The sequence below is a fragment of the Pithys albifrons genome, chromosome Z (genome assembly GCF_047495875.1).
Source record: "Pithys albifrons albifrons isolate INPA30051 chromosome Z, PitAlb_v1, whole genome shotgun sequence".
In the NCBI taxonomy this organism is placed as follows: domain Eukaryota; kingdom Metazoa; phylum Chordata; class Aves; order Passeriformes; family Thamnophilidae; genus Pithys; species Pithys albifrons.
The window spans coordinates 77011188-77035362 of NC_092497.1; the positions used below are offsets into that span (position 1 = coordinate 77011188).

General features: G+C 41.8%; 1 protein-coding gene across 19 annotated transcripts in view; it reads left to right on the plus strand.

Annotated features, from left to right (window-relative positions):
- The first annotated feature begins 15538 nt into the window (after nucleotides 1-15538).
- The window catches only part of SEMA4D (semaphorin 4D), a 95152-nt gene continuing 86515 nt past the window's right edge, over nucleotides 15539-24175 (plus strand). For 5 of the 19 annotated variants that reach the window (XR_011700026.1, XR_011700025.1, XM_071581640.1 and 2 more), the window contains exons 1-2: nucleotides 16061-16211; nucleotides 16896-16945. The gene's annotated coding sequence lies outside the window, so the exon portion shown is untranslated. Of the gene's footprint in view, nucleotides 15561-15679; nucleotides 15746-16057; nucleotides 16212-16327; nucleotides 16349-16579; nucleotides 16600-16895; nucleotides 16946-24175 lie in introns of those variants that run through there. The other 14 variants (XR_011700023.1, XM_071581636.1, XM_071581637.1 and 11 more) reach the window with 8 other exon arrangements.

Here is a 24175-nt window from a genome sequence, read left to right on the forward strand (position 1 = left end):
AGTGCCCAGAAATGTGGATAATCTGCATACATGACAGACCCAATGAAGGAGAAATCCCAAAATTTCACATCACTCTACTTGCTCCCAGCATGTGCAAGAGCACTTCTTTAGGACAGCTGCCCAAAGCTGCAGATAACAGATTGCTGCTTAGCACAGTGGTCTGATGTCAGAAGGAGAAGGGTTGTCAGAAATGTCCTACTTAGGGGATGAAAAATGCACCATCTCTAGACTCAGGGACTATACGATTCATTACAATATTTGTAGAAGGAAAAAGAAATTATATCCCTTAAACTTATTGCCATATCATGGGGACAATAAGGAGAAAAGAAAAAGTCGTAATGCCCTTTGGGAACCACGCAAGCATCTATAGGATGACTCTGGGAATAAAGAGCAACCAGCATCATCCTTAAGAGAAAACTCCATCCCGTCCATTGTGGGGACAGCAAGTAAACTGTTGGAGAAGGGGTATTTCCTCAGTGTATAAAAAGAAAACTCTGAAAATGCACCACTTTTCCAGCTAACCTAGCGGATAATCTTAATAACATAAAGGGAGTAAAAAAGAGCATCTGCAGCAAGAATGAAGAATGCCCCATAGAGGACAGCAGGGCTAACATCCAGAAGTGACTGAAAAAGGTGGATGTGCTCAATCACTGAGGCTGCATATGCCAGGGAAAAGGCCCAATCTTCCCTCCAGCACTCACGTGCATCTCAGGTGGTGGAAGAGAGGAATTCAGTGAAGACGAACGGAGTGGCTGAGCTCCAGTCTCGGAGAGGCATAGGGAAAGGACGCTGGGATGGTGCTCCCATGGGGAACTGCAGCAGGCAGTGTTTTGGCAGCGTGTCCAGACAGGTCCTGCAAAGAGAGAGGAGAGTTTATCTGTTTCTCCCTGCTTTTTGTTTGTTTTTAAACACCGACAGTATTTACCAGTGATTATACTGATGTTTGCACTCATTAGAAGTAGTTACTACGATATCTTTGCCGTGATACTTGTGGATTCGCACCAGGTCGGTACAGCAGAAACTTCCTCAGCCGTAGGGTGTTTGGTTTGCGCAATTCGTTTTAGGAAATCTCCCTGGCTTTTCCCAGGTTTTGTACACACTTAGTTTTATTAGTAGTTGCCTCTGCACTTCCTTGCTTTTGGTATGTTCTCATGGCTCTGCTCCATAACACTCAAAGACCAGCTGGGAAAAAAAAGGAACCTCTGAGATCAAAAAGCTTCCAGCTAACATGTGATCTAGACGTGCGACAGGCTTACCTTGAGAAAAAACATTTTTCTGAATATTTTTTAGGAGAATGAAGTGTTAAGGATGTCACAGATATATATATATATAGATATAGATATATAAATATACATATTAAAGTGGGTTTTTTCCTCAGGTGTTGACTGCCTTATTTTTACAGCTCTTCCAAATAGAAGAACCCATGTTAGCTAGGTGTGATTAACTTCAGCCTCCTGGCATCAGCATGACCTGCTGTCTTCTAAAGCTTAGCCATCCTTGGTAATTCTTGCAGATTCACATCTTGTTATCTGTTAGGTCATATTTTCTATTTTAATTTTAGTTATAATATAACTGATATTGAGTCGATGTGTTTTGTAATGCAATGGTTCACCACCCCTCCTCCCCAGCATGGCATTTATATGCTTAGGGAGGCTTTTCAGTTAATTCTTCCAGAAAGGCAATGAGCAAGATCCATGTTTCTGCCAAAGCTTTGTCGGTGCAGTAGATCTGGCTACGCAACGGAGGCAGGCAGCGAGCAACTCTGCAAAAATAAATTAGAAGCAAGCATGGCCTAAAAACAGAAGTGGCTTCTCCCCTCTCCTGTCCCTCCCCTGCCCTCCGGGCCGCATCCCGGCTCCCGCCGGATCTCGGGGTCTCGGCGGGCCGGGGGTCAGGATGGACGCCATGCGTTTGCAGACGGGAACACGGCGGCACAGCAAACAAAGGCGCTGCCCCGGCCTCCTCGAGCCCTGCAGGCATGGAGGGGGATATCCTTCCCTCCACTGCAACGTGCTCTGGGAGTTCAAGCTGTACCTGAGAATTCGTAACGTGAAACGAAACAATTTAGTGCTGAATATGCATAACCATTACCCTGAAGTGCCAGGGCAAACTGCCTTTTCACATGTCGGCAGGTAGTGAACACCAGCTTCAGGTACATGCTAATGCCCCCCTACAGGGAGGACAATGTCACTGTTTATCAGACTCTCCTCTTCTTTTTTGTAGCTGTAGGTTAAGCACTGATACTTACACAACCCATACCCATCCATCGGATCTCTTTACAGCCCTGTTGTCTAGTCTAAAACCTTCATTAAAATTCAGATTCCCAGTTCTAGCAGATTATTCCGGCAGCGATCTGCAGGAGGTCTCACAAGACCCGGGAAGGTGGCAATCCCTGTCACGTGAGATTGTGATTTCCACACTGCCTTTTTGGTAAGTGGCCAAGACCAGCACCAGAAGCACCAAAATTCAGAAAAGAGCAAATATAACAAAAATATTTGGTGGGAACGGTGGGGTGGGGAAGTAGAAGGACCAACATTCAAACAATGTGCAGCTCACAAAAGCAGTTCCTAAGGGTCTTCTAGCCAATACACACACTGGAAGTGCCATGGATCTCATTTATCCCTGCAGCTTGACCTCTCACATGGATTAAGCTCTTGGAAGGGAAAAAAATCTCTCCACCCTTCTCCACAAACTACATACATTTCTGCAAGGCAGCCAGACCAACAACAGTACAACGCAGTGCACATCTCTCCTGAAGATCTTTCTTTCTTATTTTGGCTCCAAAGGAAACGTGTTTCACAAATGAAAGAGCACTTTACCAGGCTTACAGAACATCTCTGAGGAACTTCAAAGTTTCTGTGTTGTACAGTTTTCTAAAAAAGAAAACCCACATTATTCCTTCGTGACAATGGCAAAGCCAAGAGCACTATTTTCTGCATGCTTCACTGCCTTCTCCTATAACAGTCTAAGCTTCATGTAAAAACCATTTTCTTGCTCTCTAACAGAGCAATTTAGCATGCAGTAACTTCTTATTTATTAATTATTAATTATTTATTAATGAATTAGTATACTAATTCATAAGAAACACGGTTATGGACCTTCTCTGAAAGGGTTAAAGTGTTTTTTGGCTACTTACCACTTAATACCAATTTGTGTAGTTAACCCAGTGGGGACTGAGTAGTCAGGTTGGGACTTGCTGTATGTTAGCAGTGTACATCTAGGATGGAAGCCCGACATTATATAAAGTAAATGAAGATTGAGTAATGCAGAGTACTTACTGTAAGTAAGGACTTTATCCCATTTGAGCAAAAAAAGGATTAAGAATGTTTATAAATAAACTATTGAGAGCAAATATTTTAGACTCCACCATAAAAGGCTAGCAATAAACAGAGATTTCTGTAATGTTAATTCTGGTTCTAGCAGTAACTGTACACATATGCATCCTGAGGAAAATCAAATTACACTAAAATACTTTGTGCAGAGACAAGCTATTCTTACCATTTTACAATACTTGCATAAAGAGTAAGTAATATCATAATGTAACTGCTTTCTGCAAACCTGCTCACACATCATTCCCCCAATATATCATTGTGCGGGTTCATACCAACAAGTTCCCAAAGGAGCAGCTTAGTTAGCAGCAGGCATTGATTTCTGAGCTCAGACTGCATCTTCCTACTATTACATTTCACTTGAGAAATGAAAATGTTTCTGAAAACTGGCAGTGGGGGAACACACCATCTTCCTGGCAAGGGAACATTATAAGGCATTTACTACTGTTGGTACCAATTTGATTCACAACGTTGTCATGCATGGGAAACTTTTCTGCATTATTAATGAATAACAACTTCTGAAAGATGGGAAATTAGTTTGATAAGAAGCCACCCAAACCCTTGCAGAGCAGGATAAAGACATCCAGGAATGCATAAACAGGATGGCTGAGTTGGCAGGGTGAAGCAGGAGGGCTGTCAGAGGCATATAATCTCACATGAGCATACTTTGACTTTCTGAGAAGCTCCTCAGGGAGTAGCTTCCCTGGGCCCTGAATGCCACAGCATCAGCAGGGCACTGATTTCACACCCAGGTTCACCTTCTGGCCTTCTCTGTGTGGTCCTGCTTACATCCCTAGAGCAGTAGTAGGTCTGGCAAGAGCCAGTAAGGTACAGAGAGCTTCAGACCTCCCTAATTAACTCCTTAGTCATCACAGCCTGTGATCTTTCCAGTATGGCCTGTCTTCCTTGTACTAATCCATGAAATCAAGAGAAGTGCTGACAAAAGTATAATTACGGTTGTTTTATGATACTGAGCATTTGGTGGCAATACAGCCTGAAGATGTTCCTGTTCCCCTTCCCTGTCCAATTCCTGCTTCTGGTGGGGAGACCACTCCAGTGGCCATGCTGAAAGCTGCTTGAGGAAATGTCCCAATCTTAAAAACCTTGAAACCTGCAAAAAACCCAGACACCACACCTAGGACAGATGCATGCATCTGCATGGGAGAGAATGGGAGAGAGGCGAGAGACCCAGAAGCAGGGTTGCCTCAAGCCTGGATCATCACCAACACTTGGTAGCCTTAATACATATGAAGGCTCAGGGAGGTTTCTCCTCTGAGAGGAACTCACTGTATTTGGTATGCAAGGAGACAGCCATGGATAGCAATTAAACTGCTAGAGTGTGATAACATTTCCATTAGGGAAGATGCATTTTGCATCTAGGTTCAGTGAGTGACCAAGTGCCTGTGATAGCTTCATGCCTAGAGAGTTATCAATCAATACTCCTTCCTTTTTATTCTGCACTCTCAAGTCCAATAGGTATTTTTGTCTCTGAGGTTAGAGACTAATTTATTGTTCTTTCTTCCTAATACCGTTAAAGCTTTGTCATTTTGGCTTTGTGAGACACTTTGTTTAATCAAAAAGGAAAATAAGGGATTTTATTTCTACAAAGACTAGCAGAAGGCAAGAGCTGGTATTATCAAGCTTTGAGAAAAATTGCTATCAGGAAAATTATTCTTCAAATGGAGTCTGAGAGCACTGACCATGGTGAACTGAACTGCAACATGTAATTTCACTACTCTGGCTGGGCTAAGCTGCCTAAGCTTATTCCTGCCTTCAGCAACAGGGCTCATGAGCTTGCAGCACTGTGGAAGGATGTGAAAGGCTTTAGAATTGCTACAATTTTCTTGAGTTCCTAAAAAGTGTCCAGCTAGTCATGAGCTGATCACCTCTGAGTTTAAACAAATCAGACACTGTTGAGATTCTGAAAATACTCTAATTAGAACTTAAGGCAACACTGCCATTACACCAGCTCTTGCAGAATTACCACGCATGTAGGAAATCTGTTTGATTCCCACATGTGTTTAGTTTTCAGACTTACAGGCTCCATGGTGAGGAAGGGGAAAAACCAACAAGCAAACCTTTATTCTTTCCCTTGAGAACTGTGCTGCTTTATTTTACTGTATGCAATCTTTTGTTTTTCATAAGGCTATATATACCAGTAAAGCATTTCTTCTCCTTCCTGGTCTTGTAAAGCAAGAGAGGAAGATGAACAACAATTTTGCATGGTAGGTATGTATATCTGTCTGTAAACATTTATATGTAACTTTCATGTCTGTGAATTGTGCTGGCCAGATAATCGTGAAAACTTGACAGCCTCTCCTTCAAAGCAGAACTGTGAGAAGCAATTACATTCACTTTGAATACCAGACGGACAAGCTTCTGACATCATAAAACACTGTATTTAATTTTGAACTTGGAGGAGAGAGTTGCATCCTGCCATCTTTATTCTGTCTTCAAATAAGATTACCTGCTCCAGGACTAAAAATTATGTTTATCATTTGTGCTTGCTCCAGCAAACCCTGGCTAAGTTCACTGACCTCTGTGATACACAGGGTGAGACTAAATGATCAATCATTTTTAATCCTTAAATCCTACAAACAAAAAGAGGGAACTGCACACCTCCTTGTGGCACAAACCCTAGCACATAAGGCTCTGAGCTTCCTAAACTGACACATAAAATCCTGCATTAAACTCAGTACCAACACCCTTCCATCCAGGGTGTTGGTACTGGGTGTAAGTAAACCAGCATGGAGAGTGGTTTAACAACATGCATCAAGAAGACCAAGCAATGCAAATCACAGTTCCTGCAACTCCTTTTGAGCTGTTCTTGGAACAAAGAAGAGCAATATACAATAAAGGGTGAAAAATCATTGGTTTTCCCCTTTTTGAGCTTTTACTTCTCGTTAATTCACACTGTGAATTAGTTCTGGTTGGTGGGTACATTTAGGAATTTTGTGAATCTGAGAGCATGTCCTACTCCATTCAGATTATGAAACAAGCACAACAAACATGCCTATTGACTGGGTATCTATATAGCATTTGGTTATTTGAGAAATCTGTCCCAACAAAGGTCAAATGAACATCTGAGGACAGGAGGAAGAGGCAAGTGTAAAGGCTAGTATATTCCACAAGGGCTGTCAGTGGACAGGAATTGTGGACAGGCTCTTTTGACCCTCCTGTCAGTCTACTAGTCCATACATTAGTGAGCTCAATCAGTTTCAAATTATCATTAATCAGCACTCCCAAACTACCTCAAAGTCTTCACACACTCCTTGCTATAAGCCACTCAGCCAAGCGCTCTGTAGAACACAGGAAAAATTTCTTGAGGGATTTATTTAATTTCCTTAGTCTGAAACATCAAAAGGAGTGTTCATCATGTGGATGAAAATACTTTTCTGATTTAACAGGATTCTAATACATATTTTTAAATTAGTGTTTGTCTTTTTCCATAAGCATATTTCTAGCTAGCCCCTAGAAGACGAATCCATGCTGAAGTGCCTGCTGTATCTGTTTGTCATAAAGCAGCTGGAAACTGGCCAAGACTTACCAGTTAAGCCCAGAATACAGCATAGGAAGAATTGGAAAAATTGAGGGAAAAAAACTGTGAACATTCTAAGTAATAGCATTCTCTCATGCCGTTTCCTTCTTTGTAAGCTCTATGAAAAAGTCTGTTCTGGAAGGGATTTTCACAAATCCTGCTCAGAAGGGAGGTGTCACTTAGGAGGAACACGTCCTTCACATCTGTAATTTTTGCCATAGATGATGCAATCTGCACTGAACCTTTGTTCCTCAGTATCAAGTGAGGATTTTGCTTAACTTGCTCTGGTGCTGAAGTGAGCTGCCAGCACAGCTGGGAAAAGGGGAGAGGGGCTGTGACGTTCTAACACCCTGGAAAAAGGGGAAAAGGGGGATGACACTGAGGGGCAGATGGGTCTCCCTCATATTTACAAGACTCAGCATCGCAGGGGCAGGTTGTCTTGCACCACCCTCTCTGATCAAATTCGGTTGATGGTTGGAGAGCTGGGAACAGATGAGACCAACCTACAGAAATTGTTGGCCAGCCTAAGGCTTGAAGATCATGAAGGGGAAGGTCTTTTGCATCCAAAGAGATGACAAAATGCCACTATAAGGCCCAGAAAGAGGTCTCGTGTAAAGGTCTTCTGTAAATTCTGGTATTTGCCTTCTCCATTTAATTGGAAACAAAGTAATTGGCAAGATTCAACAAGGACACAAGACAATAATGCCTCGGAACTTGGACATGGTATTAATAGGCTTAAAATCCCTTGGAAGAGCAGTTGGTTATCTCATTTTTAAATGTGTTCAATAATTGCATTGCATGAAACTTTAATTATACATAGTCCAAGTGCATATCGTGCTACTAGTCCATTCCATTGAGGTTGGAGGTGATGTGGCTTCTCAACTTGGCCTGCTGTACTCCTGGAACTCTTTTCCTGAGCTCCTACCACTGATAATTTGCTGCACAGATGGGTAATCTGAGCCTGCCTTTTAGATCTGTATTTATTCTTTGAAAGATCTATCACCATTCTTGAAAGTATCTGTTATTCTTACAAAAACAGCAGGTACCTTAACATGTCGCATTTTGGGCCTGGCTTCCTTTTTTCTTTGCTTCACACAGACACTCATGAGTGGCTCTTTTGATACTGTTTGATTTTGTGACAGCACATACTATCTAATAATTTCATACTACCAGACTTCCTTGGCTGTTATGCATAAAATGATTTCCAAGTGACTAACTCACAGACAAACAAATGAGGTTGGGCTGTGGACCAGGTAAGGGAGCATCAGCCAGGGAGCCTGGTGCTGTGCATGTCTTTGCTTCAAACAACAGGATTTCATGCAGAAAGAAGGCAGGAGGATCCGTATGAAGAGTGACAGCCATATTGACTGCCACCAATGGCCCACTCTGGCCTCCAATCGGGATTCATGGAGACACACCATTCATGATGCTGCTGCTTCCTTTGAGAATGCACGGAGAGTCAGTCTTGAGGAGAAAAGACAACGCAGACAGAACCGTTCCTTGCCAATGTCACCTAGGGAGGCGTTCCGCTGTGCCTTTTGTGACCGGACCTGCCTATCCCGTATTGGCCTTTTTAGCCACCAGCACACTTGCAGCAAGCGTGGGTAGTGCCCTTCCCAAATCTTCGTTCGCGAAGCCTAGCCATGATGATGATGATGAGGGTCATGTGCTTTTCTCCAATAAAAGAGTGCACACAATAGATACAGACTGAACACACAATGTAAGCAGACTGCCAGTGACTCTCAAAAGCATTGCTTTAAAATGTCTGCCCCTAGGCATATCACACAACAAATCCCAGAACCTGGAAACTCCAGGCCTGCCCTCATAGTGAAGACTGATACAATAACCAGAAACAACAGCCCTTGAAAGCAACTTCAAAACCCTAGGAACTCTGGGAATGAATTTTCTTTATTGCTCCTAATTACAGAGTATTTCTTATCTTTTTCTTTATCACAGTGCAAAAACATATTGTAAATGCGAGAAACATAAAAATAACAGGCCCAGATGAGTCATTACATTTTTCTAATGTTTTTCTCAGATCCTTTTTACCTCTGCCTCTTTTTTTTTGTTTTCTTGGATATTTCTTACTAAAGATGCTTGCTTTCTACTAAACTTTTCATTCTCTGCTTTGATTCCTATAGCCAAACAAAGCACAGTGGCTATCAGCTGATAATGTCCTTCATAATTTCTTTGTTGACATTTGTCTTAGCCTTTTTCTTACCTCTGTCACCCTAAAATAATTAGAAATTTTAAATCTTAATCAAATAAAAACAAAGGGTAAATATTACATCCCCCTACCTTCTACATCATCCCTGAGGTTAGTAGCTATAGGTAAAAGCACCTGATTGAATGCAGCAGAGTCAGGGTGTCTCAGCAATGAGGTTTAAGAAAGAGGTTCCACTTTTGTCCAGCACATAAGCCCAAATGTGCAGTACAGCCCTCCCATGCTCTTTTCTGCCTGCCTGTATGCCAGGGACAACATTATGGCAGCAGGAAGAGAGAGAGAGCTGTTTGGATAACAAATCACTTTAATGTTATATAAAAGAATGTACAACCAGAATCAGAACTAACAGGTTATGAATTAAGAGTTTTGCCAACCCTCAGCACAGGTGTCTTGGCCGAGCTTATGGACGGCTATGTGCACATACTCTGCACTTCTAGTACAATTTGCTTCATAGTTGCATTGCACTATCATGAAATCATGAGATGTAAATGTGAGCGACCAACAGGTTTTTAAATTCATTATTTGCTATCTATCAAGCTGTATTACCCTGAAGACTACTAAGAATTTTGGACACCTCCTTTCTTGTTTCCTTGCTATTAAAATGTTGCTAACTCAAAATGAAAAATCAACAAAGAAATAGTTCCGAGATGAATGGTTAATCAAACTGCTTCATCTATAATTGAATTTTCTTTTATTAACTAAGAAAAATTGAAAGCTTCAAAATAAGAAATACTTCAGAATAAAAGCATTTGGCTAATTGATAAAAATTTTGGCTAACTTCATAATTTTAAGCATAAAATCAGTATGTAATCAAGGTAACTCAAACTTTTTCCTTTTAAGTGGTTTTCATGATAAGTAATGGAGAAACTTTGGGATTATATAAAAAAAAGCCCCAGCTTGCACTACAATAAGACTTTTGCTTCCTCTTCTTCCAAGATTATATTTTTTTCTTTAACTTCTCTGTAATGTCTGGCAGTTCTGCAGAAACATGAATGAAGGACTTCTAAGGTGGGGAATGTTTCAGACAGATATGACAGCCCAAGAGCCAAACAGTTCAATGCACATTAAATGCTGTAACCAAAAGTTTTTGCATTTGTCCCCTTTCTGGGGGGACAGCAAGGTACAGAAGTGAATTTTGAAATTGTGCACTTATATTCAGATTGTTACACAAGTCTTAGAAAGTCTATAAAGTGTTCCAAATTTCTGCACACCTAAAATAATCTTTTCTGTCTTTGTGAGTCTCTTGTCAAAGACTATCCTTGGTCCCTTCCATCCTATCTTTTATTTTTCATTTTGCTATTCTCTGGAACAGAGCAGTTTCCCCAAGAGGGTCTTGATAGTTGCAAATTGCTCACATCAGCTTAGAAAAATCCATCATTTCTGGTACTGCATGTCCTTTTATTTAATTTATAATAATGAGGCAATTGGATCCTTAGCTTTTGTTCTCTATATGAAGTAACAGAACCCTAATAGGAGCAACCAGTGAAAAGGAAAATCTTACAGCAGAGCAGGAAAGAAATGTCCCTGTAACATCACACTGGGAAATCATGACCTGGTTCAGTTCAGCCAAAGGGGTGGTTACTAGATTAACTTGGTACCTTAGTTTCAGAAGCAAGTTACATCAGGTTTTTGCATTCTTTGGGAGTGAGAAGGGAGCCTGCACACACACCAAAAAAAAAAAAAAATGAAAACAAGGACAGAAGAAAGGGCATACAAGGAGAGCAGAGGAGTCTGCTTTCACTTTTTATTCACAGTATATTTCCATTGCTGACTTTCCGTTTTGCAGGTGCACTGTTGTCTGCGTGTTGACAGGAACCAATTGGCTTGTGCATTACTTAACAGAGATGATCAGTAAAAGAACAGGACAACTATGAGATACCTGTTTTAACATTAAGATTATTTTCCTATCGAAGTCCCAACTTGGAGCCTACAGCTGAGTAATTCTTTTAACTGAGCAATTCAGCAGAAGTTACAGGCATTGGTACAAGTCAAAGAATCCCACCAGTCTTATGATTCTCTTCAAGTAAACTGGTGTGTATGGAAAGAAATTGGGTTAAAAAGCTATGCTGAACTATAAAAAGGCAAACTCTGCTTAATTCATAAAGGACGCAGGTGGCTACTATCTTTTACAATCAAGTTTGTCCCCAGGAAAATCCCCTATAATTCTATTCCTTAATTTGTATTTGTGAAGTGTGATATGAAGTTATTAGTCTATAAAAACAAGTATGAAAAATGCGAAAAATATGGAAATGTCATAAAGTATTGTAATAGTGCAGGCAATAAAAATACAGGGTTCATACAGGAAAACTAGAAACTTAGTATAAAGTTTATAAATGTCTCAATCCATTGCTGTCAAACCCTACATTTGCTTTTCTTGTGTTAACAACAGAACACCTTTGTTACCTCTCTAGTTTCATTTGTTTATGAGAAGCACAGTAACCCCACGTCCATAGTTTGATATTGATATTATACAAAAAACATGTCAAAAACATGTAATCAGAAATAATTCCTGTGATTGGTGATGACTCCATTAAAAATTTTCATTAATTTGATCTTTTTGGAAATGTAATTGCATTTTCAAAAAAGATGAAAATCAGTATGTTGAGTTTTAGTTTCTTCACTGTTTTTAATGTACTACACTATTGATGTTGCCTCATTGACCTTGTCCCTTGAGGCAGGCAGTGCTGACACCTTTTTATTATTTTTCTCATTAATAACCATGTTATGTCTCCTTCACTAACCCATGCACTTCTTCCACCATGCAGAGTGGATGAAGTGTTTTTTAGCATTTTAGTTTCTTAATTTTGTACTCATGCACATAACTTAGCTGTTTGAGTAAGAATTACAGGCTTTGTGTTTGGACACTGATAATAATTAATGCAAAATATTTGGGCTTTTAATAATAAAATCAATTTGATAGTTAATTTAGTAGTAATAATAATTTGTTGTCGCTATTTTGTCTAGGAGCAAAGCGTGTTAGCAATGTAATTTGCTAGTGATACCTCATTTCAAAATACAAATGCTTATACAGCACCAGAATGAGGGAAATCCCTACCACTTTTGCCATCCTTCCTTAAGTTCACTGTGTCCCTTATCCTATTAGCAAACTTTTTAACAGGCTTTGTAGAGAAATTTAACAGAAGTTGGACTTAACAGAGGTTAGTGAGAAAATAACCTACAGTGTAGATCCCCGACTAGAAAATAAAATAAAAGGAAAATATTCTCTGTGACCTTTATGGCATTCTTAGGAATTGAATCCATCAAAAGAGGAAAAAAGACATTCTTCTGCCATATCATCCAGTCATGCACTTCCTCTGCACTTTATAATCTAAATGCAGATGTCTGTGTAGCACTGGCTTAGCTCCCTCCTCTGCTGTTTCAGATATACAAACAGGCACATGGCAAATAAAGGGACAGTTTCGAAGTCTCAGAAGTGTATCCTCTACATAATTGCTACATTTATCCATAATGATATAGGAAGTGTTCAGTCCCCAAAAAACCTCCAAAACCCCAAGCTTAGAAGATAACACCCCTCGACTATTATAATTTACTTTCACTGCCTCTGTAATTACAAAAGTGAAGGCAATGCAATTTCTCTGCTTGATGGGGAAGATACAACAGAAAAAGGTCAAGTCTTTATCTGTCTGTGGTTCAGCCACTGACTTACTGTATAATCTTGTACAAATCACTTTGAGACGTTGTGTATCAGGTTCCTAGCTAGGATAAAGAGTTAATGGTAACTTCCTACTCTGCAAATAATTTTAGGTCTACGTCAATTCTAGTAGTTTGATAATGTTAATCAAAATGAATTTACTGGACAGTGCTTTCAAATACCTTTTATGGTGCTTATTTTTATGTATTAAGGTTTCCAAACCCAGGTTTTATATAATGATTGTAAAACACATCTAAAATCTGTATTCTTATCATGGTATTTTCTCAAGAATGTAAAAGGGTATTTTTCAGCACTGAGTTGTTTTCCTCTAATGTTTGCTGATGTCAGTGAGGAATGATCTGAAACGCCATGCCTTAATAGTGAATATAAGAAACTTTGACTTTGTTCAGAATTGTTCAGTCGCACTCATTCAACCCAACTATTTATTCTTTTATCCTCTCATCTATTAATTAGCTCACGTACTCTGCTTCTGACCTATTCACTGCATTATATATTGGTTTACAAACCTCCAGGCACGTTCACTGCCTTTTTCACTGAGTTGCTAAAAACCTACCACCTGTTCCCTCTCTCTCTCTCTTGGACTGATCTGCCCTCAGTCTCAGACCTGGCTTCTCAGCCAATGTTGGTCTCTCATCCCCAGCTCTACTCTGGTATCTTCTACACTGCAACTTATTTCTTCCTGAGTTCAATTAAGGACTCCAGGTTTAAGAGGACACTCAGTTGTTACAGCTTTCTTTAACTTTTTCCCTGCTTAATTGTTTTTTGTTTTCCTTCCTGGCACAAATTTGATACAGCTTACCTAGACATAAAATACCCATGTGTATATTCAATCCTCAACATGTTGTCTGAACTAGGTTTATTATGACTGAGGCAGTCTTTATATATTATTACTTTGCAGAATGCATTATGTGTCCATTTGAAGATTTTATTATGCTTATAGTAGAGGTTTTTTAAAGCATGTTTCCCGCATGTTCTCAGAATACTCATTTTGGAATTGCTGTGAACATGTATTAATAATTGTTCATTATATGATCTCATTGCTGCAGTATGCAGTATTTGAAACCTGATAATCTTTTTCTAAAAAACAACATCAGTTGTAACTACTGCAAGGACAAATATGTTCATCCCAATCCCACTAATTCACATACAATCCAAAATAATGTCACAGATCTTTGGAAACCTCCCAAATTTGTGTTCATCATACCTTGGAGGGAATTTGTTTCTAAGTCTCATGAAAGACAGTACTCATAATTGGAACCAGTAGGAATTTTCAGTGGCGCAATTCATGCTACTAACTGTATGTACCCGGTACTTCTATTATTATAATGTTTCCATTTTCTCAGCAAATCCCATTTAATAGCATGTTTTACTTGAAAGGACATCCTCAATGTGATCAAGAATCTGGTATGTGACAAGTTCCAAATATCAAATTCTTGTTTTACCTCCAGTCTTCCAATCTGCAAGCCTTTGCAGGTTTTACTGAGAATGGAGATTGAAAAATACATTATGCAAAGGAACAATATAATTCTTAAACGTCATGAAATCTAATCTGGATGGAGACAGAAGTAACAGAAATTTTGCCTTAGTGCTAGCCTTTGCTCCAGTTACTTTGTGTTGCTCTGGGTTTTTGAAAGCTTGTGCAGACACAGGCTCCCTTGGAAAAACCTGACAAAATCCCTGTGATTTTCCTACTTGGTGCTAAGAACCGCCCTAGCCTACACATTGTGAATAGTGAAAGAGATTTAGAAAGCATCTTTGTTTCTTCCTTTGGAATATAATTTCTTAGCTGTATCTCCCAGGAGATGCATAAAGTCTTGTCTAGGAGGGTTTTGCTAGCATATTAATACCAACAGCCAGTCCCAGAGGAGATGCAGCTTATTATTCTGCTGGTGCAAATTACAGCAATTGCCCAAATAAATTATGATAAGGATTTTTTATGCTGCTACTGTATTTGCACTATGTATTTGCTGGCATGGGTTCAGTGTTTGATTCTTTCTTACGCTTGTGTTAAGACCCAGGTAAATCATCACAAGGGCTTCTCCCCACTCCTGGCAGGCCCTGGCTCCTCAGCCCCTTCTGCTCCCAGTTGCTGTTGCCTCCCAGAGCTGCGTATGACTCCTTTCTTCTCCACGCTTCATATCCAATATTTTGATGGCATATGACCATACGTGATGCTAACAGTGCCATGGACACTGGGGGCATGATGTTAAGATGGCCTAAGCTAAATCACCATTTTGAAAACATTATGAAGGCAAGTGGATTCCCTATTGTTTTCCACACAATGAACCGTTTGCTGATTTTGGTAATAACCTCCTTCCAACCCTACTGTTTCAAAGACCCTGAAATATCAATGTGGCCAGGTCTTGCTTTGTGTTTAAACCTTCTTCATCTGAGGTTATCATTATGACTCCATTGTCTTTAAGAGGCTCCATTTCCTGAGTAATTTCTTCTTGACAGGATTTCTTATCTATAGCTAATGTGAATTATGGACATTAGAAATTGACTGTCATGTTATTGTAACACTACATACATATTGTGTAATGCTGGAATTAAAAGATCAGCAGTAAAGCATGCCCATAAACAAAGTATTTTTGTTCAGTCTTGCTTAAAAGACTCCTGCTAGCCGAGCTGCATCAACCCGAGGACACCGAGTATCACCTGTTCCACAGCAATAAAAAGCAAAGCCCAGTCACTCATGTGTTGGTTCCTGTCATTCATCGAACAGTCGCACCAGGCGTGCGTGGACATGACGGTGATCAATAACTCCTCAATGACTCAGCAGCACAAGGATATCGGGTGAGATTTGGGCAGACACTGATCTGTTTTCTTTCCTCCTTTAATACCGTCAGGCCGCCACGTAGGCGAGCCTATGTTTTACGGTGCACTAATTCCAGTACAGTCTGCTCTGTGGTTTGCGGCGAGCGGACCCATTCTGCACGAGCCGAGGGGGAAGAGCAGGGGAATGCGACAAGTGGCACCAGGTGCGAGGAGCGGGGCGGCCCCGGCCGGGCTGCACCGCGGCCCCACACCTGCAAAGGCAGGGGCGCCTTGGGGCTGCCCAGGGCGCGCAGCCCGCGGGGCGCGGGGGGACCCGCGGCGGGGCAGGGACAGAGTCCTCGGGCCGCGCCGTTACCGGGCGCTGCGGCGGGCGCGGGGCAGGGCAGGGTGAGGGCAGCACCGAGGCGAGCCCGACCCCTCCGCCAGACCCCCCGGAGCCAGGGCCGGGTCCGCCCCCAGCGCCGCTCGGCCGCCATACTGCGGGGTAAGCCAAACTAGTTACACACGGGCACCAACTCCTCCTGCTGCCGCGGCTCCTCCTCCCGCCGCCGCCACCGCCCTGCCCCCGCCAGCGCGGGGAGGAGGGGGCTGTGCTGGCCCAGCCCCAGTCGCGGGGAAGGCGCCGAAGCGGGCGGGGGCCGTGAGAAGGAGCGCCGCGGACCCCCGCAGGTAGGAGCGCCCGGCAGGGCGGGCTGTGCGCCGGCCCGGGGAGGAGGAGACGGTGGCGGAGGGAGCAGGAGGCGGTGGTGGTGGTGGTCGGCGAGGGGCAGCTTCTGGCCGTGCCCGCTGTGCCTTCTCTCGCGGAGGTGGGTGAGGGGCCGGGGGGGGTCCGGGCGGGCGGAGCTCAGCCGGTGCTGCCGCCAGACGGGGCTGGGCCGCCGCTGGGTGCGGGCGGGGGGCGCGGGGCGCTGGCAGCCCCCACCCGCGGCACGGCCGGAGCGAGGAGAGAGGAGGAGCAAATGAGCGAGGGCTGCTAGATTTATAAATGTGTATTTTCTCCTGCCTCCCCTGAGCCCCGCTGACTCGCGGCAGCGACCACCCGCTGCGGCTCCGCCAGGTGCGTGCCCGGGGCGGCCCCGCTGGCCGCACCTGCCGCGGCCACGGGGCCGGAGGCGCTCCCGAGGGCGTGAGGACGGATGCGAGGCGCCTTCGCCCCGCTGGGAAGCGTGCGGTTTCGAAGTCCCAGCTGCCCAGGTTGCCAGGAGCGTGTCCGGGCGCTTCGGGGAGGCCGCTGTCTGCTGGGAGCCGCCGTCCTTCGCTTGTCGAAGAGCGGGACGCTGTGCTGTGTGCGCGCTGCTGAGGAGTCGGCTGCATGTGTTCTGAAGAGCTGTTGTGTGCTGTTTTATTTTTCAGCTGTCAAGGGAATTTAAATCGGGTCTCCGCAGAGGTGCCCAGTTTGCAAGGTATGGATGAAGTAACAGTTTCTTGTCCCCATTTGCCCTTGATCTAGTTCTGAGTGGATGTCTTTACTGGTTCCCGGAGGTGGAGGCTGTTGGGTGGTGTTTTCCACGTACGCGAAACTACGCATCATTGGCATTGAAGGGAGAAGGATTTGAGTGGATGAATGCAGCCTTGGTAACTTCATTGTTAGAGCTGCTTTCGTGTTAGGTGCCCGCCTTTGCCGAGGGAGGGGGGAACAGGAGATGCTCCTGCCCTGATGTGGGAGGGAACCTGATGGATCTGCAGGTTGAAGGGCCTTTTCAAGTTTGCTCTTTCGTTTAATGCTGAAACATTTTCCTGTCTTCATTAACGTCTTTATTATCATGTACCTCTTGCGGGGAATTACTTCGGCTGAAAAATATGAAACTTAACGTTTAAGTCCATGACACTCAAGTACGTCTAGTAGGCTCTGGGAATCAATATAGTACTAAAACCTCTTTTAAAAAAGCTACTACAGTAATTAGAGGTAGGCTGTTGACTACTGTGTGGCCATCAGGCTCATAGTCCCTTTTGGATACCTCTATGTAGGTTTTGTTAGAGAACTGTTTAATGACTTCTTTTATTAGAAAGAGTGCGAGCTCAGGCAGTTACGAAGCGCACCTAAAGGAAGCCGTTCCGGCTGCATCATGGATGGCAAATGCGGAGGCCGTGCAGGAGTGGGAGTATCATTTACAAACTGTTAGAAAGGGGCACTGTAGGAGAGAGAATCGCATATCTCATGTAGGGTGAAACATTGTACGTGTCATGTTCCCTGCTGTGCAGGAAAAAGTACAGTGTCCTGCCTGGAATGAGCAGGCTGTGTATGGAGGAGCACTCATAATTCTTTCCGGTAGCACAGTTGAGGTACAAGTGAGTTTTCCACTGGAAGCAAATGCGTTGCAAGAGAATGTGTTTCTCTTGTGTATGTTTTTAAAGGAAAAACAAAAAAAAGTTTTGTAAATGCGGTGCTGGATTGATAGATGAAACGTGTCTTTACTGGATCTTTTGGCCTGGAGAGGAAGTGTTTCACCGTCCTCCCCCTCCCCTGAACCAATTACTTTACGTACGCTTTGTGATAGCCAGGGGTTGCTTACAGTCTGGTGACAAAAGCTGCTTACATTCTTACCATCCAAAATAGGTCTCTAGCTGATTTTTTAATTTTTGTTTTTGAAACGAAAGCCGATGTAGCTGATGGGGAGGGCGGTAGCAGCAGATGAAGCGTTTGATGTGAATGAAGCTTTTCCAAAACTGTAACACCAATTCACAGGTTTGTCTGGACACTGTAAGTAGAGGTGTGCCCACAGACTTCATTTAATATGCTGTGTTGCCCTCTCTTTGCTGGTACTATGATTCAGTCCCCTCTCCTCCTCCTGTCTCAGTATAAACAGCTATTCCACTGAGCACCTGATAACCTTCTGTTAACCTGCTGTCGTAGATACAGCAGTACCCTGCCAAAATGTGTGGCTTTAAACCACTTGAAGGTCCTGAGAGGAGAAGAGGTGTTTTTGATGTCCTGGCACTTCCCTTGCTGGACTGCTTGCTGTGCACCTGAGCTTCACAGTTACCTGCTTTGTGCAGCCACTTAGTGAGGAGCAGGTGGAGAGGAGCTGTCATCTGCCCAGGCCTCTTGACTGGAGTTGGAGACTGCACTGAGCTCGCTCTGCGGTGCACTCACCTCCTCTGCCAACTGGCTTAGGGGGTGTGTGTCAAATGAACGTTTTGGTGTTAAAATACATTGTCTTAGATGTTTTCTTCAGTGAAGTAAGTGGCAGGTCTCTTGCAGTCATGTCAAAATTAATTCTTGTTCTGGGTTGCTAGCATTAGATGCAATGCTCACATATGTCACCTAGTTCGCAAAAGGTGTTGGCATAAGTTGGTAGATAGTTGTGCCATACTCTGATTTTAAGGATGACTTTACAAAGTGGGACTCTACTTTAAATAAGTGGAAATAAAATCTTGGAAGATTTCTGCCATAGTTATGTTGCCTTCGAATTATGCCAGTTTTGCTTTAGTTTTGGTTTTCTCCAGGAAAAATGGAATCTCAAGCCACAATTATTACAATAGGTTTTTTGTAGATAATAAAGTATGTTCAGAGGTGAAGTTTTTTTATCCCAGTTTTGGCTGTGCAAAGGTAACTTGAAATAATTGCCAAGGTTAACTAACATTTCTTGTAAGCCTTCAGCGCTTTGAAGTGTTGGATCATGTTGGATTCATACTCTGTGATTTAAATGAGTTGAAAAGTAGTTTCTGAAGAAGGTACATTACCATGAAAACGTTGTTCACGAGTAGGTGCTGATCGAATGTGCTATGTATTAAACTGAGGTTTAATTATTTATAGATGTGGCTGAGAGAATTTTTCACGTTTTGGTTTTAGAAAAAAAATCATGAAACAAATAATTCTGGGTAGCATGTGATAATAAGGTTGGAGATTTTAAGATGACAACAGCAAAAGCAAAGCAGGTCATTAACTTCCCTGAATTATCCGTTAAAGGTTCCTTTTTATTTTTCTTTTAACACCGGTATATAAATTACTGTGTTGGAAATTTAAAGCAAGAATTCAGATTTTCATTATTGTGCTGGTATTAAACACTCAGGAAGGATGTTCTTTGTTGTGCCTTGTATACTTAGCTGTATGCCATGTTTAGTTAGCTGAAGAAACGTATGCCCAGCTGAGAAGTTGCATAATAAACAAGGAGCTGGGAAGTGCTTTTGGCTTTTTATTTGATTGTTCTTTCTCTGAAGCTTTCCTCCTCCTTCTTCTAACTAGTAGTTTCTCTGATGATACAGCAGCCTTTTATAAGACTTCCTTCGTCTGGCTTTGCATAGTCCTGTGCTTGAGTGTCTAGGTGGATAGCTAGAACAAGTGTGTAAGAAAGAATAAGGGAAGTCCCACTTATATTATTTGTGTCTCGAGTTTTGGGAAGTTGAAGTGGCTGTAGAATTGCCTTTCAGTGGAGCACACACTAATTGTGTACCAGGAGGAGCTTGGGAATGCCTAAAGGCTGCTGCTACAGCTTCCACTGGGAGAGTTAACTGACCTGCATGGATGTAGCTGTGCAGTCAAGTTATGGAAGCTGTTTTAATTGTTTTCCTTCTGCTGTCAGGGTTTTTTCTTTGTTTCTTGGATAAATTAGTGAATGGAACAAAAATTATTTTTTCAGTTATGAAAACTCTTCAGCTACAAAAAGTAGCACCTCATATTTCAGACTAATGTGTGCCATCATGCTGGATGAGGAAGTTACAGATTAATGAAGTCTTGCATTTAATTGTATTCTGGCCAAAAAGTTTTTATGTTCTGGTTCTGTCTTTTATCTGCTTGTAGAGTACCAGGAATGCAAAGGACTGTTTAGCTTTCTGGAGGTCCTGCTGCAGCCTGCCTTCACTATGAGGAAGCTTAGTGCCTGCAGGAAGTGTGTTCAGCTCCACTTGTGCTAACCAAGGGTGTCAGGGAGCTGATCTGGCCCCTCCTGCTCCCTGCAACACCAAGCTTGCTGCAGTGAGCTTCTCACTATGAGAATGTGAGCATGTCTCTGAAAATGGCATGCATAAATAAGGAAAAACTCAATTTTCGGACAGTATGAATTTTTTTCCTTTTTTTGTTTTGTTTTGAATTTGGGTTTTTTGGTTTTTTATTTTGTTTAATGTTGGGGTGGTGGAGAAAAAGACTTTTGTTGAATGAAGTGGCATGTATGTTGTTTGTATTACTGTGAGATTTTTGACAAGTAAGTTCTTTAAAGCATTAAACAGCAGCCTTTACTTCAAGAGATGTTCTTACATACCAAGGGGACCATTTCTGTGGCCTGAGGGGGATAAAAAACAGACGGAAAAGTAATAAAAACCTGGACTGTAGATGTAAGCAGATATAAGGAACTTTATTGTAAAGACAATAAAGTTAATTGAAGCCCATGTATCAAGTTTAGAATAAGTTTCTTGGTAATATAGAAATAGTGTACCCACTTTCTTGTCTTTCCCTGCTTTTCCACCTATTTCTTTCTCTCTCTGGTCCTGTACAGCAGTGAACACATAATCCATCAGGCATTTTCTGCATTGATCCTCTTAAAAAATTAGTATTAGCCTATATATGAGGCAGGCCAAAGAGGATTGAACACTGCTGCAAAATTAGTACCTGTTGGCCTCATTGCAAGGACAGGCAGATTCCCTTTCTCTTGTGAGATGCTTGCTTATGTTTTCCTGTGTGAGATTGTGCATGCTGAGCAGATGTGTGGGTGCTGGAGCACTGATACGGAAATGACTGGGAAATATATGGAACTGTCGGGCTGGGAAATTTTGTCATTGTTAGTGCATCTGATTACTCAGCTGTGAGACAGAAAAGGATATGCAAAGCAGGGGAAGGTTTATGGAGATGTTCAACTTTGGCTGGGAAAGCAGGCAGGAGAGTAGAAACTTCTGTGGACTTGGTTAGCTCCTTTGCTGGTGTGTGCAACAGAGACAAAGGTTGCCTGAAAGCTAAAGCAGGTCTGACAGAGCAGCAGTGAGGTGAGACAGAGTGGGAAGGCTGGTGTTCCTGTGTGCTTGAATAAAACCCCCAGGTCCACACAGATTTGCATGCATTGCAAATGATGGAGCAGAGGAGTAGAGGGAAAAATGCATGAAATGTGATTATAGTTCTTGTTTTGTTCAAGAGTAGTTTTCAATGGCTGGCTTTAACTGTGTTTCTGCTGAGTTCTGCTCCTTCTCCCAGTATAAAGCAGGTATTCTTCTTGCCCCAAATATTTGTTTTTATATGTATATGCTCATTTGTGCTTTATTTTTTTTATAATAAACAAATAATACTGTATGAACATAGTCATTGTATATACAAAGAGATGCATAGAAATGTGGAGGCTTTTTGTTTTTACAGAATGTCTTTGTTCTCCTTTTCACTGAATGAGATAATGACTTATGGTTGTTTGTTACTGGATAAACAATTCAGGATGTAGGGAAGAGACCTAGAGATGTGCAAGCCTTTGAATTTGTATTTGAATTCTGTGTGTAATTTTTATGTGTTCTGAGGAGAATGGAGCAGTATAGACTTTTTAAAACGCAAAAGGCACACTGAATTTGTGTTCTAATTCATTGTGTTCTAGTTCATTGAAGTTGTGCTTGGCTTTATTTAGGTTTGTTGTAGTTAAACTCGTACATTTGAAGTACTTCCAAGAGGAACTGTCGCTTGTATTGCTTAGCATGAGGTGTACTTGTCAAAGTGTGTGTGAGGACACACTGAATTTGGTAATTTATCACTGTAAAAATGCATTATTTAACCTGTCTCATTTGCAGGTCATCTCTTGTTACAGTAGGGAAGATGAAACTGGCCATGCCATGTGGCATTAGGGACTGTCATGTGCACATGGGTAATCCTTGTTCTTTTGCTAGAGTTACAGTGACTTGTCAGAATGTATGTCAGTATGGCGTTTTACAGATACCCTTCTCTGTGCTTTTACTTCATCTAGTAATGCTTGAATTTATTCAGAAGACATTTATTAAAACACATTTAAGGACTAAAGTCCTAGTTGTTAATGCAAGAACCACATGGCTGTTCAGTGAATCCAGATGAGATTCCTCTTACTCGCCTGAGGATGTAAGGAAGACAGAGTTGTGGAAAGAGTCTAAACTGATCATTGGACCAACGGATACAATGACCAGCTTTGAAAAAAATCAATATTCTCTCAGCCTAATCTTATAAAATATTTATTGTCCTCTCTAAGCTACATCTTGGATGTTCATGGTAGACTCTAATTCTTGACATGAGAAATTGCCATATGTAAGTCTGTACTTAATTTGAGAATGGTAAGAATTCTCTGCAAAGCATTTAAGAACAGATGAGTGCTCTGCAAGCAGAAGTTAATAATAGGGGCTCAAAAGTGGCCAGCAGTTTTGTGTGGGTGGAGTGAAGCTGAAGTTGGGGATAGGCCTGCAGAGGTTTACTGGGGCCCTGCACATGCAGACTGTCTTGACATCTTTCAGAAACAAGTGGGGAAAAAAAACCCAAACAAAACCAAACCAACACCCACAACACCAACAAACGCCCCCCAAGACAAACAAAAAATCTCAGACAAACAATAAACCTCAAAAAAATTGCAGTAGTAACAGGGTGATGCTTTAGTTGGCCTCTTCAGGTATAGTAGTCTGCTGGAGCAATGCTGTGCTCAAAGCTTTTTGTTTCCCCTCTACCACTGTATATATGTTATTTTATGTCATTAAAAGTGTGTAAAATGGGCAGAGGCAAGAAATCAGGCATTCCTGTTTCCGTTCAGCAACTGCATATAATTACTAAGGTGAGAGGTGCATATGTATGCCCACAGAGACCCCCATCTGTATTTGGCTGTAGGTGTACCCTACCAGAAGGGTCCATTTGCCAGAAAATCAGTCCTTCCTCAGAACTGTAGAAGTAAAGAAAGTACCTACATTCGATGGAACTAATACTCTTCCACCAAGAAAATGAAAGAAGAACGAAACCCACTAAAAAGTATCTGTATTTTGCTAAGAAGCAGGAATTAAATTTTCCTTTGCTGTTAAAATCTAATCTTACTTAAATGAGAGAACGACTGCCTTTTTGTTTTTGAGATTATTAAGATTGTTACAAATCTGCTGTTAAATATTTAGGTGTTTGGCCCTATGGAAATAAATTTGTTATTCAGTTGAATCTAGATCTCTTCTACTCAGCAAATAAGCTGCCTTGAAAGGTCTTCTTGGTTGTCTTCTGGGTAAGTGAGACGCCGAATGGCCTTTTCATTTCGCGTCTTTTGCACTAGGATTAGTTGTGAGGGGTTGTATGATAAATATGTGAGACAGACCTTTCCATAGGCTTAAGAGCTTTCCTCTCTGTGCTGTTTTCTCTCTCCAAATAATTAAAAATAAAAACCAATCCGCATGTATACATTCACGAAATATTCGTGGTTTGAAATGTTTGATAGCCATTTTTAATGTGGGTAGACACTATTGAAAGTTTCTGTCTTCAAATATGAAAATAAATTAATTCTAAATGCATCCTCAATCTTTTATAAGTTTAAGGGATTTATTATTGCAATGTCAGAGTATGTGACACAAATCTCCATTTCATACAAACATGTGACTGCGTAAATTAAATGTGTGTATTTGCTCACAGTATTAAGATGCTGATAACAGGGCATACTCAGGTGGTTGAATTTGCCTTTCTGGAATTGATTTAAAATTAAAAAACCTCTGCTTGCATCTGCTTTGAAAGGGGCCTCCTA